The sequence below is a fragment of the Sturnira hondurensis genome, unplaced genomic scaffold, assembly GCF_014824575.4.
Source record: "Sturnira hondurensis isolate 20B ecotype Veracruz unplaced genomic scaffold, ASM1482457v3 Scaffold0024822, whole genome shotgun sequence".
NCBI lineage: Eukaryota > Metazoa > Chordata > Mammalia > Chiroptera > Phyllostomidae > Sturnira > Sturnira hondurensis.
This window is the reverse complement of record NW_028097453.1, coordinates 4,527,341-4,548,086: the sequence shown is the minus strand read 5'-3', so window position 1 is coordinate 4,548,086 and position 20,746 is coordinate 4,527,341.

Sequence of the window (20,746 nt, the reverse complement as noted above, 5' to 3'; positions counted from 1 at the left end):
GTAATTAATTCCAATCTCTTCCAGGGTAAGAGCTATACCTTCAACATTTTTGTCGTCATCCATGGTGCCGTACACATATGACTCAGTTGTTTCACAGTAGTTTTTAATTGAGGCATAACTTACCCACAGTAAAGGACACAAAGTGTACAGTTTGGCATACTTTTACACGTGTATACTCGCAGGAAGTCACTACTCCAGCATGTAGCACTTTTCTAGCACACTAGAGGGCTCGCTCCAGGCCCTGCCCGGGTGGTATCGCACCCCAAAGTCCTTGCCATTTGGACCTCTACCGCCACACACTTCTCCCTGCTCCGGGCCTTCTTAGAAATAGAATCACACAGTGTCGGTTCTTTTGTATCTAGCTTCTTTCTCTCAACAATGTGTTCTTCATGTGCAATGGTTAGTGAGCTCCTTTTTTTCCGCTCTGAATTGCCACCGTATAAATACACCCTAGGTTTTCTATCTGCTGATAAAGACGGGGTTTTTTCCCCAGTGTAGGGCTTTCAGGGGCAGTGTTACAGAAGCCCACCTGTTCACCGGGGGTCGCAGACCCCACTCCGTTGTGTGTGCACCCAAGAACCGTGTGGCAGGCTCGTGGGGGAGGCGTTGGTTCGGCTGTAGCAGGAACAAGGTGTTTGTGACTCTTTACACCCCCAACAAGGCGTGAGTGCTCGGGCTCCGCGGTATTTTTAAATACAATGCAATTCTCTGAGGAATGAAAAAGCAATGAAAGGAGTAACCGCTGTCAAGGACCCTCAACATTTCCGAAGTCCCTATTGAGGCGATAACACTAATTACTACATAAATAACACACCAGCCTTTTCTGCCAGGACTTCTATTATGCAATTCTTCGGTGGCTTGGTTTAAGTCAGTTCTGAGACATGAAATACGTTAATTTCTTTATAAACAATTTCATAATGCGTGGTTGTCACCAATTTAAAAAGGCTTTCTCGCCTTACATTCAGATTCATGAGACTTTGTTTTAATAGTCAATTATGGATCTAATTTTTTCCTGGGAGTTGGCAGAACTCCCTGATCCCAACAACAGGATGTGTGTATCTTGGACGTCTCAGGAGTCAGCATTAATTCAGTTATTTATTCATTTGTTCACTCTCTAAATAAACATTGAGCAGCTACTTTGTGGCAGGCACTCACTAAGGGAGGAGAGCTGGGAGGAGGGGACATAGAGAATCATCAGTGGGTGATTCTCCCCTTAAAAGAACTTCGTCCAGAAGTTGACATGGACATAAAGGAATGCAGTAGAGGGCAGAAAGTCAGCAAGTCTCACACTTCATTGAACGTGCTCTTGTTAGGGCTGAGCAGGTACCAACTTAGGTGGAACTTTAGCAAAAGAAACGGCCATTGAAACCTCAGTGGTTCTCTACCTGGGTGGAGAAAGCAGGGCACACAGGAGGGCAGATCTTTCTTCTCCAATCCCTGGAGCATTGCCACAATGTAAGCCTCGTAGGCACCATTAACTAGAGGGGAGAGGAAGTGGCAGGAGCTGTTCCGGGTTTGATGAACCACGTTCTTTCAAATACCCCTTGGGAGAAATTGGGCCAAACTGCTTCAAGACAAGGAACCTCTTGGAACCCAGGAGTCCTAGGCTCTGACATATTTATAATCCTTCTGATTATTGAGGGTTTGGAATGATGTTGGTTGGCAGGAGGGGCACAAAACCGCCAGGAGAAACTCACTGAACCCAGTAGTAGGCCTACAGGGGAGAGCTGACTCTGACACAGGAAGCGGCCAGGGACAGAAGGCTCTCTCTCGGGACCCTCCACACCGGCACAAAGGACCTGCTTTGGGAACCGTGGCTGAGTCTCTGAGTGTGACCTTGGAGTCCAAGCACAGAGCATCCTTAGCTGAACACAACTCAGGAGAGACTGGAACTGAGTTCCTAGTCACACTTCAAGCTACTGGACAGTGTCATGCCAACTGTAGGCTTAGCAGATACTGCTGGTTATCACAGCAGAGTTTTCATCCATTTTCCATCCATATCCCTTTACTATTCTTGAGCATACTGGCTTCAGTGGCTTTCCTCCAGGAAAATTGTCAGGGAAAGTGGCCTGCTCTGTATATTCTGCTTCCAGGTTCATCTTAGAATGAACTACTTCATTGGTCTACTTCACTCATAGAAATAGGTCAAAGCAGAATACTTCTGTGGGGGTAAAAACAAGCTGGTCTAGAGAGCAAGCAAAGAGTAGAGAGCGACAGCACATGACAAGGATTACGGGCCAAGCTGCCCCTGGGTTGAGGAGACAGTAGGCTGTTCCTGGGCATCTCCAACATGGCCACCTCTTGACTGGTGTTGTACCAGTCTGGGCTGCCGCCCTCCACGATTGGTGTGCGATGCCATCCTGGGATCTTTCTTCTCGCCGGGAATACCCTTTACTTGTCTCTGTTGAAACTTTTGTTCTATGTATTTCCCATTCTTAGGAAAGGCTGCAGGGAAAACATATTTTTGAGACTTTGCACATCTGAAAATGTCTTCGTTCTGTCTTTGCTCTTGTTTGATAGTTTCGCTGGGTATAGAACTCTAAGTTGGGGAGCATTTCCTTTTAGAATTTTGAATACATCACTCCATTTTCCTTTTGTTTCTGGGGATTCTACTGAGAAGTTCAAAGCCATTCTAATTTCTGATTCTTTGTATGTGACTTTTTCTCTCTTTTGAGAGAAAGACTCTATTTTCCCTCATTCTTTGGAAAATTTCCAATGAGGTACCTCAGAGTAGATCAATTTTTATTCATTATTTGATGAATAAAATAATATTTTATTTTATTCATGATTTCATTGGGTATTTGATGTACTCTTTGAAGGTGGCAACCTTTGTCTTTTATTTCTGGAAAATCCGGGGGACAAATTTCATTTGTGATTCTCTCTTTTATGTTTTCTGTCTGTCCGGAACTCCTGTTATTCTGGGGTTGAAATTCAGACTAGTTTTCTAATTTTTCTTTCTTTCCTCTCCAACGCCTCTGTCTCTTCGTTTGTTTGCTGTCCTTCCTGGGAGATTTACTCTTGAGCTTTTCATGTCTGATATATTTAATTCGCAAGAACTCCACTTTGGCCTCCGAATGTTCCTTCCTGGTTTCACTCCCTCCATCCCACTGGATGGAGTATCTTCTCTTCCCTCTGTTAAAATACCCATGCACTTTAATTCTTCTCTCCTTGCGTGTTCTCAGTCTCCCAGACCCTACTTTTATCTTGGTTTATTTACTTTTTTGGTGCTGCTTGTCCCCATCGTCAGCTCTCCTCGGATGCTCGGTGATACTGGGATATCTGAGTGTGGCTGAGTGTGGGACTATTCATCTAGTCGGGAGCGCATAAGCTCATCTAAAACTCTGGGCAGGGAAAGGCAGCTTTGGACCTGGGCCTGTGCCTCAGTGCAGGATTGTCGGAGAGCCTCTGATGTCAGTAGTCCTCAGTCCGTCCCTCTGGAGCTACACAGATTTGCTGAGAACTCTAAGCACTTAAAAGGGTACCTGACACACAGCAAGTGCTCAGTACATGTTAGCTACTGTTAATAACATCCTTTTAGAAAATTCATACACGGAGAAGATATACAACTCAACTAATAAAAAGCCCATACCCATATCCTTGCTAGGATCTTCATAAAATTTACAAAGGTGCCATCATCCTCAGAGAATTAGACACCAACTTTAAATGGCGGCTTTGATGCTTCATGGTTGGAGGGTGGGTGACGGAGAACATGAATGGGAAGAAGCTGCTTGGGGCCCACACAGAAGAAGGTGAGAAGGTAGGTGACTGGGAGGGAGAAAGGACCTGGATGAGATTAAGTGACCATGGCGGCTTCTAGGGAACACTAGTGGCTGCCTTGCTAGGTGGTGTCTAAGCACTTTCCAGCTCTCCAGTTCCAGTGCAAGGGGTTCTGGCACGCTCAGGGGCAGATCTCTTCATTAGCTGCACAGCTCTGCTGGCAGTCGCCTGTTGTACGAGCGATGGCACCAGAGGACCAACTCTGCCAGGGAAAGAGAGGAATATTCCATGAGTCCGGCCCCGAGTTATTAAGCTACTCTTTCTTCCTGTCACAAACAGATCGAGAAAAACACTGTGTTCTCTCCCTCCTCTGCCTCCTCTCCCCTTTCCGCAGTCTGGGGAGGACAGTGGGACTAGCAACATCTCACTGTTCTCAACCCTGGTGGGGGGTGGTCTTTCTGGCCCTGGGCAATGGGAAGGACACCCTTTTCCTCCTCCCCACAGCTGAAGGTCCCCAACCACCTGGGAGTCCCCTCCAGGAACCTGACTTGCAGTTCTCACAGCACCAGGCTGCCGGACAGAACAGTGGATTCCTCCAGGGAGTTGGTGTGGCCTTTGGCAGGAGATCAGCTCCGAGAATCATCCATTTCAACTGCTCAGCATCTTGTCTCAGCTCTTTTTGTGCATCTGCCACTCTCAATTCAATTCTAATAACTTTATTGGCACAAAGAGATGGGGAAAGCATTGCCAAAGTCAATAATCAAGTTTCTGCAACCAGGATGATTCGATTTTTCCCCTTGGCATTTGTTCTATCGAGATAAGCACTATATGGGCTCATAATGAGCTTTGTCTTTGGATTATTCTCTGGTGAGATAGATCATTTCTCTCCGTTGCTCAGTCTTATTATTTCTAATTCTTGCTTTATTCTTGTTTGTTCCCACTGCTTTTTTATATGATGTTTTCAATGATGAAAAAAATCAGGTAAGCAAATATTTATTGAGTACCACTATATCCTAGGCAGTGTGATGGGATATTTAAAAACATATACTATTTTTTATCTGAAACAGGACAAAACTGGGCAGTCTATAAAGAAGTGATTGAGTGTGGTTACCCATCCATCCAAGGCAACAAACAATTCCCCTAAGTTAGAAAGGCAAGACAGCTGAGTGGTTAAGTGTGTGCATCCCCAGCTCTGCCCCTATTTTTCATGTGACTTTGGGAAGACTTCCTTGTGCTCCAGTTTCTCCAGTTACAAAAAGGGAATGAAAAAGCAAGATCTAGCCCTGGCTGGTGTAGCTCAGCGGATTGAGTGCGAGCCTGGGAATGAAAGGCTTGTGGTTCAATTCCCAATCAGGGCACATGCCTGGGTTGCAGGCCAATTCCCAGCAGGGGGCGCATGAGAGGCAACCATGCACTCGTATTTCTCCCCCTCTCTCCTTCCCTTCCCCTCTAAAGATAAATAAATAAAATCTCTTTAAAAAGGGGAATGATAACAGTAGCACCTAGCTTTTGCAATGAGAATTGTATAAATCTGAACACTACTTAGAAAAAGACCTACCCCTGAGGAAGTACTCCACAAATGTTAGCTATCATAAAATTGTGACTTACAGAGATCTTACAGTTTTCTTGTCTCAGCAACTCTTCTTCACAAGTGAAGATACAGAAAGCCAAAGAGACAGACTTGCCCAAAGTCATAGTTTGTGCCTTTAATTTCAGAGAAGGATGCTAATTACCTGCATACCGTGTTGTCTACTTAGCCAATGGGATGAGTTTTGATTCTGAAAACAAGCGAAATGTTGGCAAGGGATTCCTCTTCCGCCCATCATACAGTGAACAACCCCTCACCAAGTACACAGGGAACTTCACTGTCTCCTAAGCACCTCATTCCCTGGAGTGAAGCCATGTAGATGTCGCCAACTCCCAGCCAAATGCTTCCCCGGACGGAAAGTGTGGAGTAATAATGATACTACCTACCTCTCTTCCGATTGGTGCAGATGGAATGAAATGGTTATGGAGAGCTCGGCCTGGTGCCCCACACAGAGTAACACTCGCTACACGGAAATTTACATGATTTTCATAACAGTTTGGAGAGATGTCTGTCTTCATGCCCTCCTTGTATCCTCAAGACATCCTTCTGAGAGAGAAGGAGGGGCTCTTCTACTCCCACTGCCTACCTGAAGGAGCGGTCACTGAGCGTCGCCCACTAGAAAGAGGCCGTGGTGAAGACCCGAACCCCCACGGGCATCGCGACTCCATAGCTGGTGCTCTCGCTCCTGCCCGGTTGTACCTCGTGGACTGAACGGACCCGAAAACCCTCATTATCCAGAGTGGGGGAAATAAAGAACTGGAAACCTGAGTAGGGTCATCCTAAAGTGAAAATTATAGCGACACTTTTGCTAGGTGCATTAAATCAAAATTCGCACCAATGAAACAGAGATAGAAGAGAGGAAGTTCTATACAACCCCAAAAGGACAAAAAAAAAAATAGAGAAGAACCAACCAACCAGTAATTAGAAGGTCCCTTGGAAGTTAAAGCCAGGAGAACAGTGTAGGGAGCTGAACCCTTTCTGCTGTCCCAGACCTAGGACAAAAACAGACTCAGAGAGCAAGAGAGAGAGATGAGCAGAGGGCCACTGGGTGAAGGGTCCGACCAGCGTCTGAAAAGGCTGTGCAGTGTGCATGGAAATGACTCAGAAGATGAGCCCGGTTTTTAAGGATGATCTTTGTACACGTGCAACCAAAAACCAGGAAGCCAGCGCATTCCCAGGGAACTGCTCACTGAGTCAGGAAGCAGTCGGGATGAATGAATGGATGTCCACTCTCAGCAGGCCTTTCTTCTCCCTCCCTTCCAGGGGCCCCAGTGAGGAAGCCTTGGGCAGACCTGCTGAGGGGACCAGCCACGTGTCAGACACAGCTGTCTGAAACAACACTGAAGCCAGGAGAGAACCCACCCACCACCGCCCCGCGCCCTGTGCTGCACTGTCTGGCTGGTCTGCTTGTCCCCAGAACCTCTCCCAGATGTCAGCCACCCTCTGGGTGGATGGGGAACCTGCAAGTCCACTTGCCATCAGCTTCCCCAGTTCCTGTTGTCTGTGCCTGTGGCAGGGGCCTGGCAGCGTGTGCAATAGAAAGAAAGCTCAAACCGGAGCTGCTTGTTCAGGAACTTGCTTTGCCGGGTGTGGGGCTAGGGGCCCAGGGGTCACACAGCAGACTGGGAACGGAGCCCTTTCTCACCCCCAGTCCCCACCTGTGAAGTTCAGCTGTGGGGGAGTAGGCTGTGCTCTAACACAGCTGTGAAATCAGGGATCTGTCAAGTGCAGAGAAACTGCCCCTCTGAAAGTCCTTGAGCCCCTGGTGAGGAGAGAAGCCCTGCTCACTAAAGCAGTCGGATCTAAGCGCAGGCAGCAAGGGTCTCACATGAATCAGAGGAATAGAGGCTCCAGCCCCAGGAGACAGCTCTTCTGTCATAGCATCGTTATCGTTTTGGCACACGTGAGAGTGTCTTTTTTTTATTTCTGCCTCACGGATAATGACTTTCTGTTGTTTCATTATTGGTGTGTGGGTCCAGTCGTGTCACCCAACACAATCTCCTAACTCTCCAAGTCAGCTGTCTGCTCGCACTGGGCGAGGTCACTGACCACACGCTCTGGGGGGACAGCAGCCAGGTCTGTGGGTCCCGGACCTCAGTGCCTCCAACCACCCGCCCCCCTCGGCAATTCTTAGCTGGAGGAACTCTAGGGAAACTCAAGTGGACACTGTGCTATTCAGTGGTGAAGGGATGGCGGCCAAGGCAGTTGGGCATGGAAGGGAAAGACTGTTACGAAAACCTGAGAAGCAGGAGGAGAAGGTGGGCCTCGCACACTGAGAGGAATTCGGGATGGAAAAGAGTATGAGCTGAGGAGAGGAGGCCGCCACAGTGAGGGAGCTGGGGTTGGCATTCCTGCCTTGAAGGGCGTGAGGGACTTGCACTGAGTGCACCCGACCCGCAGAGGGGACCAGGCAAAGACCGTGAGGGTGCCTGGGGGGAGCTCAACGAGAGTCCCTGGGGTGGGTGGGTGTTGGTCTGGGAGAGGCAGGGGAAGGGGCTTCTAGAAGACTCTTCCATTCCATCTCTATCCCTGGACTCCCAGACACATTGGCACATCCTGACTCCATCTGCTGGGAGTAGTGCTTGCCAGTGGGCAAGGGGTGTTTCAGTTGGTGCCTTTTTAAAAAACAGCTACTGAAAAAGGGATTCAATCCATGAGTTTGAGAACAATACTTGCTTAAGGAGAAGGAACCCTGGAGGCGTGTCCTCCTGAGGGGTGCTATTGTGAAGTCGGTAAATTTCACTGGGAAGTAAGAGCAGCTGTGCTCTTTGGATTTATTGGCAATTACGTTTTTAACCCAAGATTGGTAAAATGCTGTGCAATTCAACAGTGTTTTACATGTTATTCAACTGGTTCTTGAAAAACTCGTTCCATTTCATGCAGGTGAAGTTGAGGTCTTGGGAAAGGTTCAGATCAGTGGCACAGCTCACAGAGGTCCAACGGACACCCTGTGTTTGCTGTTCGTTTTGCTTCTTCCCTCCCATAGCATCTTTTCTTTTTTTTCATGACACCAGTCCAGGATATCACAAGGCTATAGCTCAGTGCCTCAAACGAGTGCAAGGATATCAGTGAATCTCTGAAAATTACTGGCAGAACAGTGCACAATATGTGCCCTCTTCCTGGGGAGCGAGTCCGGAGTTCGAGCAGACTCACGAGAGTGTCTGCGATGCACGAAATGTGAAACACACTACAAATGGGAGGCTCTTGTGCTGAACACTTACAACCGATACTCCCCTCTCTCCACACCAGTGCACAACAAACTGGATTTACTTGTTAGCACACTATAACAACCTCCCAACTAAGCCTTTTATAATTATTTCAAATATTTGGTATTAGGCTACGTAAAACATACAGATCAATTTCTAAGCCATAATACAAAAGAGGCCACTTTAAAATGGAGTCGGAGCTGCCACGCCGAGGCACTGCCTTGCACGCCTCACTCCTCTGGCCTTGCAATGTTAAAACTGGGCAACACAACCCTCGGACCAGGCCTAAGCAAACTTGTGCCTCCAAAAACTGTTCACAAGAAAACAAACATGTGACCACTGGTCTGATGACTGTTAGACTGAAAATTAAAACATTGTTTACAGTGGACACACTGTGTTGTGTGATCTGCACCCACAGAAATGTCTTCCTTCCCTTGGGCCAATTGTTCCCCTTCCCTTTCTCATAAATACCCCTCGCCCTTGACTCCTAATCAGACCACTACTTGGACTTCTGCCTGAATTGGTGCTTTCTGAATGGCTTATACTTCTTCTCACCAATCTCCAACAAATACTTGCTTGTCTCTTATTTGGAAGACCTTTTTATTTTTAGGTTTACATATCGAATCTTCACTTTTATCTGCGCAGACCCAACCCAGCTCTCTCTTAACTGTTGCTGTGTCTTTTTCTCCCTTGCCATCCAGCCTGGGCTGGGGAGAAGGCATACAGGCAGGAGATCGTGTTTCTGCTTCTCTTTAAATGGCTACCCTCTAGCCTCTTTAGCCAGCATTATGGGTTTGCCACCCAGAATCTTAACACCCACCTTCCATGATGTGCCCTAGACGTTCCTGAATTTGGCCCTACTCCCAGGCCCAACACATCAGTTTTGATAATCATGGTAATTTTATTCCCCTTACTAGCAACTGACTCAATAAGGAACATGTAATTAAATTCTGGTTAATAAGAATGGAGGGTAACTCTTCTAGGAAAGGTCTTTAGCTTTTAAAAGAACCAAGGTCTATTTTCTACCTCTGAACATGGTTGGACACAGACATGATTGCTGGAGCTATGGCAGTCATTTTGCAGCCATGAAGAGAAATGGGGAGGAAGGCTGAGCAGAAAATACAGAAAAGTGCTAGGGCCTGTATGACGTTGGTGGAATATTGAGTTAACCAACCAAGGAACTGCCCTCCTTCTAATCCCCATGTTAAGTGAGACAGCAAATGTCTTCCTTGTTTAAGCCATTTCAAACTGAGTCGACAGTGATTGGTTGGCCAAAGTGTCCTAATTAATACAAGCCCCATGCTATGGAAACACCAGGATAAGCCCTAAAGTAAGATCATCTTGCTATTTTTGCGATAGACTCACCTTCTAGAGAGTAAAAATTTTGATGTAACTAGATAAATGACCAAAATAGGAGGGGTTGAGTAGGCCTCATGAGTGACCCTATACAACCTCAAACTGCAAATTTTAGAAGACACTTGGGGTATAATTTAGGTAATTTTTGAACTCTGACTAATGGGTCCCCATAGTTGCACAGAGATGCTTTAGGAACCTACACATATCTGATTCAAATTCACTTAGAATTTTGTTCTATAATTTTAAAAAATTATAGTTAAATGTTTGACACACCAAATAGTTACATACTAGAGACATATGAAATTGTTTTTTTCATTTTTATGTGCTTCTGTGTATACTGCCCCTGCTGTAAATATTTTGCGAATGTTCACTGGTTCAGAATGTTGCGGCTCTGTCCTGGTCCTTACTGCGTTATTATTTTTTATGCAGGCCTTCCCATATCTGTTCACATGAAACGGTGTGCCTGAGGGTCAACTGCAGCACACATGGGCCGTTTGAAGTTCAATGCGAATAGAATGTACTCTTGCTCAGCATCGCGTGTGATGGTGGTGCTGTAATCAGTTTTAAAATAACGCCCGGACAATGGCTGTGGCCCAGCGACTGTGCCCCATTAGGCATAGTTTCAGCATCTGCCCTAAGATCTGAAAGCCGCTCTCTTCCTTTTAAAGGCTGAATAAGTTCCTTGGCAAAGTAAAGCTTCTGGGTCAATGCTAGATCACTGGTGAGAATCTTAACTCAGTTTGCTGCATTTGTCTTTGAACAATGAAGACTTATTCGGTCAAACAGCTGGTCACTGACTCCCTTCCTTGAGACTGGACGTTTGCCAGTGAAGGAGTGAGAACAGGCCTTACATGCTGTCACTGATTCCACTCGGAAGGGGAAGTGTGTTCGCATCCCTCTTTCAAACTTTGTAACAGGAATTGTAGGGTGACCAAACTCGTCTGTATGTACCACTTGTGTAACTAGAATTCTCTCAATACTATGCAACTCAAACAAAATTTAGAAATATGTTGAATGTGAGGCTAAGACTGCAACTGTCATTGGTCTTTCTTGTATTCAAACTTTGTGAATTCATTGAAACAACCTTCTTTAGGTTTATACAAAACTAAACCTGAAGAAGATTCATGGCCACATCGGGCATGTTTGATAGACACAGACCTGTCCTTCTTGGTTTGGGCAACGACCTTAAGAGATTTCTGCTCCTAGCATAGAGCAAATATCAGAAAGGCATTTAAGAGCAAGGAATAGAAACTCCACGGCTTAAACAAAGAGGGGTTTGTTTCTCTCACGCCAGAAGTCAGGAAGGAGACGGTGCTGGTGATGGTCGGCAGCTCAACAGCACCAGGGCCAACGTCTCTGTGATTTTCTCGACTGGTGATGCAGGTACAGCCAACACGCTCCCCACCCCACCCCCGGACAGGAAATGGAGCAAGGATGGCCCTGGCTCTTTTGACCCTTCTATCAGGAAAGCAACACATACACAGAAAACTCCTGCAGGCGTCTGCTTGAGTCTCACCGGCCAACCGACACCTGGTCCCTTCCAGTGCATGAGGCTGGGGAAGTACTTGGCTTCCCTGAGCTGTACAAGCAAGGCGGACAGGAGAAATGAGATTAGGGAAGGATGCCGAGTCTCTGTCAATTCATGCTATCTGCCACAAAGAAAAACAGTTGCTCCAGATTACCTTCAAAGCTCCTTTCGGGAACCAAAAAATATTGACTTGAGGAACTTAGTAAGTAGGACACGCATGCACCCATGCAAACACATTTGCTTAGTCACTCATTATGCCTCCAACACCGTACTGGGCTCTAGGAAGTCTTCAAGTTCTGGCTGCAAAGGCTCCCGCACCTGAAGAAGAAAGAGATGAGCTCACTAACCAGCTTTTCACCGTGCTAAGGAATCACGGCAAGTTCTCAATCTCCATTTTTGTATAAACAAGAGCACTGGCTCTCTACGGACACTTTAAACTCTAGAGGGCTCTGGTTCTGTATGAGTAATTATTTGTGAAGATGTTCTCTGTGCTGCTTCAATGTCACTATCAATGGTACTGTCAGCAGCATGTAATGACCCATATTTCCCCGGCAGCTCGATTAGTCATTATATTAATTTGCTGTGATGGGAGAAGCAGAATGTTGTCTGGGAATTACCTTTTAATGAGAAGCCGGGCTACAAGCTTCTGAAGCAAGAACAGATGCTAGGAGCTTGGACAAAAAAGAAAAAAGCAAACAAATAAAAAATAAGAATTTAGAACTTGGAGCTAGCATTAGTAAGCAATTTGTTACCATGAATTTGGCTGAAGGCAAGAGGAAAAATATCAGGAAAAATCCTGACTCTGCCTGTATCTAAAATTTGTATATTTTGTTCTTCAAGGAGTTTTTGCACTGATCTTGGTTTCTTAAAAATTGCATTATAATAATGTCATTTATTTTACCTATTACTGAGTTTATTGACATACTCTTCAATTTTGTACCTCACGTGTTGGGTTGGCTAAAAAGTCCATATGGTTTTTTCTATAAAATAAAAGACACATTTTCATTTTCACCATTAACTTTACTGATTTGGATATTTTGAGCCTCTCCCGCATGGTATAATGTGGATTGTTCTCAGTTAATGTCTAGATTTGATCGCTATCAACTTCAACTGGTTACCTGACCGTGGAGCATCGTCCAGTGAGAAATCTCCAGCAGGAAACTTCAGAAACCACTTTTGACACATTCAATTAAGCTCAACAATTTCTCTATACACTGCACAAATCCTTTTTTTGTTTTTTGCATTTCAGGTACATTTTTATCTTTCTTGAAATAATAAAGCATAATACACTGAAAATATTGTATATCTTCTTCCATCTTTAATATTAATGTGGCTGCACAAAAATATACCAATTTTGGTGTTTTTTAATGCATGCTGATATGACGCCAATGCTAACATTTTTTTCATGCATGTTGTCACAATACAATCGAACAAAACTGTTTCGAATAAAGTCAAAGACAAGTAAGTGCTCCTAGAGCCCTCTTACAGAAGAAACCAAATGAACTTTCTGGCCAACCAGTAAGTTCATCGTTCACCTAACTGTAGCGGTCCCGGCTCTAACGTACCTGTAGGGGGTTTTGCCAAACTCTGCAGGAAAGCCTTTTTCAGTTTTCTTGTTCACTGTAACGCTTGTTGTGGGTTTTCATAGACCTTTTATAAATTAATGGCTTTTCCTTTATTCCTGACTTGCTAAAATATTCATTAGGAATGATCATTGAAGTTTTAACAAGTGTTTTTTAAGCATCTATCAAGATGGTCATATGTTTCTTCTTTAATCTAACTAGTAGTAAAAAGTTTCCCCCATTTTTTTAGTTAACATAAATAAAAAATAAGCATATCTGTGAATCAGTTCTTTCCCGTCATTTGGATTCTATCCTGAGGTCAAAAACCTTACCATTCTCATAAATGGAATTACTGGGTTGCCATTTTATTTTAAGCCTTTTCATTTTAAACTTTTCCCAAATGAAACACATTTAGAATAAAATGCGATTGACATAGTAGCAGTCTTCCTCCCACAGGGGTCTGGGGAGTCTGACACATTCCCGCTTCCTGGTGCCTTTGTCCCAGTCACTCGTGGTCACAGATGTGCGTGCATGAGAGGCTGGTGGCCCTGACAGTGCACTAACCGTCGAACCTGATGGGGATTTTCAGTGCATTTTACGGGAAATAGAGGAAAATCCTCACCTGTGGCGGGATTCTGTGAAGGGGATTTACTGCTCCAGCACCCCCGAACCCCTCTGAGCGCCGCAGAACAATAAAGCCAGTGCTTAGGCAAAAAAAGGGTAGCCAGCTCCTTCTGCTTCTCTTCAGATCTCAGCTGGGAATGTGGAGTAAAGATTATTTCACGACCGCCTCCCCGAGGAGAATCTGCTGGCTGTTGATTCATCGGGCAAGCCAACGTGAAGCCCTGCAGGGGAACGGGACAGCTGCCCAGGGTGAGGCTGAGCAGTAAATGAGGTCGCCCAGAAGTGTGGACAGTGGCGGGAGAGGACTAAGACCAGCACGTAAATGCCACGAGAGCAGGGCCCTCACTCGTCTTCATGGCCACACCTGTCACCCCCAGTATGAAGCCCGACACACAGGAGTACTCCGTAAGTATCTAACGACAAATAAAAGAACGAGCCACTGAATTCTACCAGACCCCACGGCCAAGGACCGAGCCAAGGAGAGGAATATGAGACGTGATCAGAAAATCCAGCGACATGACGTTGTGAATGCCAAAGAAAGAACGTTTAAGTGGAAGAAATAGACAACAGTGTGTTCAACGCGGCTAAGAGGTTGCAGCGGTACAAAACCATTCACTGGAAGTAAAAAAGGAAAAGGTCATAGCAATGATAGAAAAGAAGGGTTTTGAGGTTCTTTGGTGCCCAATAGGAAGTTCAGAGGGAGGTATTCTAAGATGGGGCAGTGGCTCAACGATGCCATCAGGCGCCCAGCTCCTTGTCTCTTTCTCTCTGCCTTTCGCAGTGTGTTGACTTTCCTTCTCATGTTACAAGGTGGCTGCCTCATCTCCAGGTATTGCATCCATATCCGCGGCAACAGGAGGGGGGAAGGGCAAAAGAGTCAGGGGCAGGCCAGCTGTGTGGGTCCATTCTTCTCAGGAACACCAAAGCTTCCCCAGAACAAGTTTTTACTTCCTTCTCTTTGATGAGATGGTCACCTTTATATCAACTGCTGACCAAAGGTCCTGAAAGTCCATCACTGTCTTAACCGATCAGATTCATTCTCTGTGGCCAATGAAGGGCCTGTGCCTGACACGAGCAGTCTCCAAGAGCGACCAAAACAAATGGGATTCTACTGGAGGGGACAGGCAGCATGTATGGTGGGTACACATGAACAGTGTCTGTTACAGAAGTTACATTTTGAAGGGAGGCAGGGAGGGACTGGTTCCTTATTTTAAAAAGACAGTTGTCAATTTCAGTATCAAATAGTCCCACTATTGGTTTCTCTTTCTCCCCACTGGCCGACACAGAGACCACACCAAAGCAGAGGACATTTTAAGCCAATAAGCTGCAGGGTGAGTACATAACAGATGTCACAGAAACCTCACCAACAAAAGGGTCCTGGGTAGAAAGAGAACCTAACAGATCAGCACACTACCAGTGCAGACTGTAGAGAGCTCTCACAGCCAGAGTGGGGGTGGGGGCATGCACCCCGATGCCAAAGAAGCAAAGTTCCAAAATAATATACATTTAAGGACGGTTTTGTATTTAAGTTGTTCAAGAGTTCTCCAGCACCAGCTGCCATGAAGCCCAATGAGACGGCACTTTTGGAAACAGTAGCTTCAGACCAGAAAAGAGTGATGACTTTCCTATGGCTAAATCGGTGGCAAAAACATTAATTTTCTTTTCTTAGAAGTTACATTTTTAAAAGAGCCAAACAGGATCGGCTGCGTAATTTGTGGGGCCTCATGAAAAAATAAGAATTTAGAGTCTCCTGTTCAAGATTTCCTGGGAGTTTCAAGAGAGCAGCACTGGAGCACTGAACCGAGGCCAGGCCCTTCTTCCCTGCCACGTCCGTCCCACGTCCGTCCACGTCTGTCCCACGTCCACGACGTCAGCCCTCGGCCCGAAGCCGTGCATTGAGCCGGATGCCGGAGGTTCACTGGTCAACTCAGGTGAAGTGGGGACAAGGAGAGGAGGCGAGGGGTGAAGGTGGGGAGAAAACCGACTGGTGTCACGGGGGAAGGCTGGAGGGCTGGCTAACTCAGGACAGAGAGAACAGAGTGGGAGGGGCTACAAGTGCCCAGCAAACTGCTACCCAGGTGTTTTCTGTCCTCCTGTCCTAGGCCTGCTTGCGTGGGGGTGACTTTCAGGTAGGGTGGGAAGAGGGGCTGGGGCTGAGAGCTCCCCTCACCCGTCATTGGGGCACATGCCACCAAACCAGGAGTGGGGCATGGAAGCAGAAGAGAGCCATGCGTCAGAAAAGCTAGGTTCAGACCCCAGTTCCACTGGGGACCAGCAAAACTCTGAATCTCTGCCCCTTGGCTCCCCTGTCAATGCAGGACAGCAAAACTGTGTCACACAGTGTATCAGGGTGACTCACTGCAAGGCAAGGCAAGGACCTCGTCCTTTGAGCAGACCCCGTCCTGGCCGTCCCTCCACCACTACTGACCCCAGCCCCTCAATACTGATTGTAAGAGAGGTGTCAGCTTTCGGAGACCCCATTCATTACCTAATGATACTGCCGATACCATGGTGGGTGGGGCGGTGCAGGGGGAAGGAGAGGGAGAGGCAGACATGAGTGCTTGTGGAAACCCACTCGGTTTGCTCCCTGCCCTGCCCTGCCCTCACCTCCACTGGAGATGGGCTCCAGGCTGGAGCCGCCGGCTGATGCACACAGGGCTTCAGTGAGGTCACTCCCACCCATGCCAGCAGACATAAATTTCATTTCCCAGAAGATGCAGTGGCCAGAGGCTTCTGGGCAAACAGTGACTCTAGAAATAAATACTGGCAGAGGAGGGCTCTTTAATGGAAAAGCTTTATGAACTGAGAGCAGCCAGGCTGTAAATCCCCAAACAGAGAGCAATTTAATATTTTAGATCAGAAGACAGAACCATCAGATGCAATATAAATAATTCCAAAGCCCATTTGAAGGAACCAACTATTAAAATCTAAGTACTAAATAAAAACTACATCTAACTGAGGTAAGAAACCATAGAAAAGAGGCAGAAGCCCCCCTATCCAGAGTTCTGTGACCCCCGCAGAGGGGCATATCCTCCCCAGAGGTGGAGAAAGCAGAGCTGACCAGGAGGTCGTGGGTGGAGCCTGCACTGGGGGCAGGGGCAGGAGGAGGGGCAGGACCCCGAGAGCCTGAAAGGTTGGCATCATACCCATGGAACCTGGCTGATGGGGACAAAACTGAAAGTGTGTGGGGAAGATAGCGAGACTAAAAAAGGACACATGGCAAGCTTAAACAAAGGTCAGAAAGTGTCCCCCAAATACCACTTGTCAACAAAATACATCGGGGAACTGAATTCTATGATATTTTACGTGATTTAATGTGAATTTCAATTTGTATTCCCCTGCAGCGAGCTCACTTAAATGCTGGCCGACTGTGAGGAGGAAAGATGTCTGGACACCCAACACTCTGGAACATGTTGGTCCTCTTAGGCGGTGACGCCAGAGCCTGGGAGCAAAGTCTTGGCCTATTTGACCTAGGACACCACGGGTCGCTCCAGGACTGGCTAAGGCCAAGAGCAAACCTAAGCTGGGGAAGACAGAAGGACTCCCTATGGTGGTGGCCCTTCCACAGTGTCCTGTGTCCCTTGTTCTGGAATGTTTGCACCCAGGGAGGCAGATGAGCCATGATTGTTATTGTCCCCACTGTCCCCTCAGGTGAGAAAATGGAAGTTCAAAGAAGTTAGGTGCTTTCTTGGGGTCCCATAACCTCGGGCCTGTTGCTTCAGATTTCAAGCTTTCCTCACTTCCCTACGACGCGATGCCCAGTTCCAAGAAAGCATGAGGAACTCAGAGCGGGCATTCCCCCTCTGCAGTGAAGCACTCAAATGTGTGCGGATGGGACGGGTCGGCGGTCCCCGAAGGTCCCCCCAAAGACCCTGGCACTAAATCCCATTCTAGAATTGGCCCCAACACCTGAACGGCAGCATCATCTGAGCCTGGAGCCCACCTGTCCCACAGGGCTCCCTGTCCGAGCAGGCGGGGGTGAGGGGGGGTGCTTGGCCCAGAGGGTCTGCCCTGTAAGAGTGCTTGCTGTGACCACAGATCCAGACGCAGCCCACGAAAACAGGGCCTGGGAACTATCATTACAGAGGCCTCTCTGGGGAGCTGATGACGAGGCAGGCTGGAGAACGGCATCTCAAAGGTGACACCCTGAGGACAAGAATCGGGTATTAGTCCTGCCACGCACACTGCATGACATTTGGTGCCCTCAAAGCTTGTTTGCTGAATAAACGAACAAATACACTTTGAATAAAATACCTGGATATGAGTGTCAGCTCTGTCACCCAAAGGCTGTGTGACAGTGAGCAAATCCCCTAAGCTCCTTGAATTACAGTGTCCCAGTAAGGTGAACTAGACCTTATGGGCCTATCAGGAATAAACGAACTATAATGCATGTGGAAGAGCCTGATCAGTTAAAATGCACTAGCAAATGTATAACTTCAAGAAGCAGCAGGGCCAACACTGAAAATCCCTTTCTTGATCACCTGTTGTTTCTCCTCGCTACCCAGTCTCTCTCCCAGCTTCACACCAAGTTACCGTCTCCCACGCTGACATAATACACTCTGAAGTGGGGGTGGGTGGGGGAGGTGGAATGATACATCAGCCTTAAGTCACTGACATCTCTCTCCTTTTTAAAAATATTTTATGTATTTATTTTTAGAGAGGGGAAGGGAAGGAGAAAGAGAGGAAGAGAAATATCAATGTGTGGTTGTCTCCTGTGTGCCTCCTATTGGGGACCTGGCCTGCGACCCAGGCGTGTGCCCTGACTGGGAATCGAACTGGTGACCCTTTGGTTCGCAGGCCAGCGATCAACCCACTGAGCCATGCCAGCCACGGCTCTCTTTTACATGGAAGCAGAAACAGTCCTAAAAGTGTATCTGCAATTATCACAGCAACCTGGAGATTGCCCATCTCATACTCTAGTATCCAGAACAATGGCCAAGTGTGGGAAAACTGTGTGTGTGTGCATGTGAGTGTGCAAACCAGGGAGGAGTGGGGTGAACCAGCTGTTGGGGCACTGTGCGTCCCACTGGCAATTAAGAGACAAGATCTTTGTTCACTCCCATTCAAAACGGGAAATGGGCCTTTTGTGTGTGTTAGACCAGGGATCGGTAAACCACACCCGCGGGCCAGATCTGGTCTCTTCACTACTTTTGCACAGCCCACAATCTAAGAATGGTTTTTACATTTTTAAGTGGTTAAAAAAATCAAAAGAAGACTATTATAAGACACGTTTAATTCAAATGTCAATGTCCATAAAATAGTGTTATCAGAACATGGCCCACTCCTTCGTTTACATATTGTCAACAGCTGCCTTCACAGTCGGTACAGAGCTGCAATGGAGACCGCATAGCCCCCAAAGCCTAAAATATTTCCTATTGGGCCCTTTACGGGAAAAACAAACTTTCCATGAGTGGCCCGTGCCAGGCTCTGGGCTCATCCCTGAGCACACTGATGAATGAGGCACCGCCCCGTCTTTGTGAGGGCCAAGTCTGGTAGAAGAGCACGCAGGCCAAAGCCCTCGTCCTCTGTGTTCCCAGAGAGGCCAGATCTATTCCGGGGCCCCCAGTTTGCGTGGGGATCCCAGCATGAGGCAATGTGGTCCCTGCAAAGGGTCCAAGTCATTCACGATCCCACTGAGGGCACAGTTCTGAGGGGTGCACGCTGGTCCTTTGAGGCATGTCCCGTGGTGCCTCCTGGGGCTGGGTATGGGCTGGCTGTCACATGCAGGTGCCATCCTGCACCAGCCTGTTCTGGCTGGCTCTTTGCAAACAGGTGTGGGGAGTCATGACAGCTTGAAGTCCCTCGGGCCAGATCTCCAGCAGTCCATGGGGCACCTGGCTTCTGTGTATAGCTGTGTCCTCTGTTCCTTCGGTAGATTATTTTATTGTTGCACTTTACTGTTTTATGGTGGGTATGCCTGCAATCTGGTCTCTCCCTCTTCCTACTCTCCCGGCCTCGGGATATGTAATGTCTCCTTCCCTGGGTGGACTCACCGAGTCTCTCCTGATGTCACCTTTGGTGAGAGGCTTCTCACGGAGGCAGAGTAGAGCCAGCAACATTTGGCACCAAGCACAAAGTGGTAACAGCAGAGTAGTGGATGCTAAAATACTGTTCCAAATGCCAGCAGCCTGAGTGCTGACCTGTTTGCTGCAGAACTAGAGGACCCCGCAGCTGAGTGCGAGGGAGAAAGTCTGAACTTAAAAGTCATACAGGCCAAGGGGTTCTGCTCCTTTCAGTGTCCAATGCACTCATGGGCTCTTCTAAAGGGTTCGAGGGGCTGAGCTCAGAGGTCATGGGCAGGGCTAACTAGGGTTTGGAAAGTGAGGCTTAGAGACAACTGAGGAAGTAAGAGAAACTGCGCCTGCTGCTGGGGGGCAGGGGCACGAGATGGCCCAGGGGGAGGCCTCGGAGCCCTCGCTGGTGAGGAAAGGAGGAAGAAGAGAAACAGATCATGAGAAGTGATGCTGTTGTGGAAGTGAATTCTGGACTAATCATACGAGGGCTCAATATGGAGGGAGCAGAGCGAATGCATCGAGGAAGGAAGACTGTTAATGCGAGGGAATGGGCTGCTTGTGTGGCAGGATGGGAAGAAGCGAAGAAAACTGCCTGGCAAGCGGAATGGTCAAACTGAGGCGGAGAGCTGATTCAAAGTGGCCTCATCCGCCACCCCAACTCACCTGCCTCCTTCTGCCTTGCACAACGGCTCGCTTGGGCATTGAGCCCTCAGGACAGTGAGGTCCTGATCAGCATCAAATAATCTTAGGAACAAAGACTCGGGTCTGTTGACCACAGAGTTTTGGTCAAACTAGAGATAACAGCCAGGCCTCCAGACCCAGAAAAACAGCAAAACCAGATGAAGCGACACCATGCCTGGTGTTAGGACCAGATGCAATGACTAATGACCCTCTACCCCAGCACTGACCAATTAGTAGAGGCCATGACCCTTGCCCTCTATGTTCATTGAGATGAATCAGTGTATTAGAGGAGACACTTGGAAAGCTGATGAATATGCTATTGAGATCCTTCCCTGAAACCTCCCCTAAAATTCCTGTGTTTAGAAAACAGGTAAAAACTTAAGACAAAGGACCCAGTGTGTCCGTGTGCTCTCTCTGGTGCATGCCATTGCCGTTCTCCTTCAGGTGTGTGACTTTGCTTTCTTCCTCCT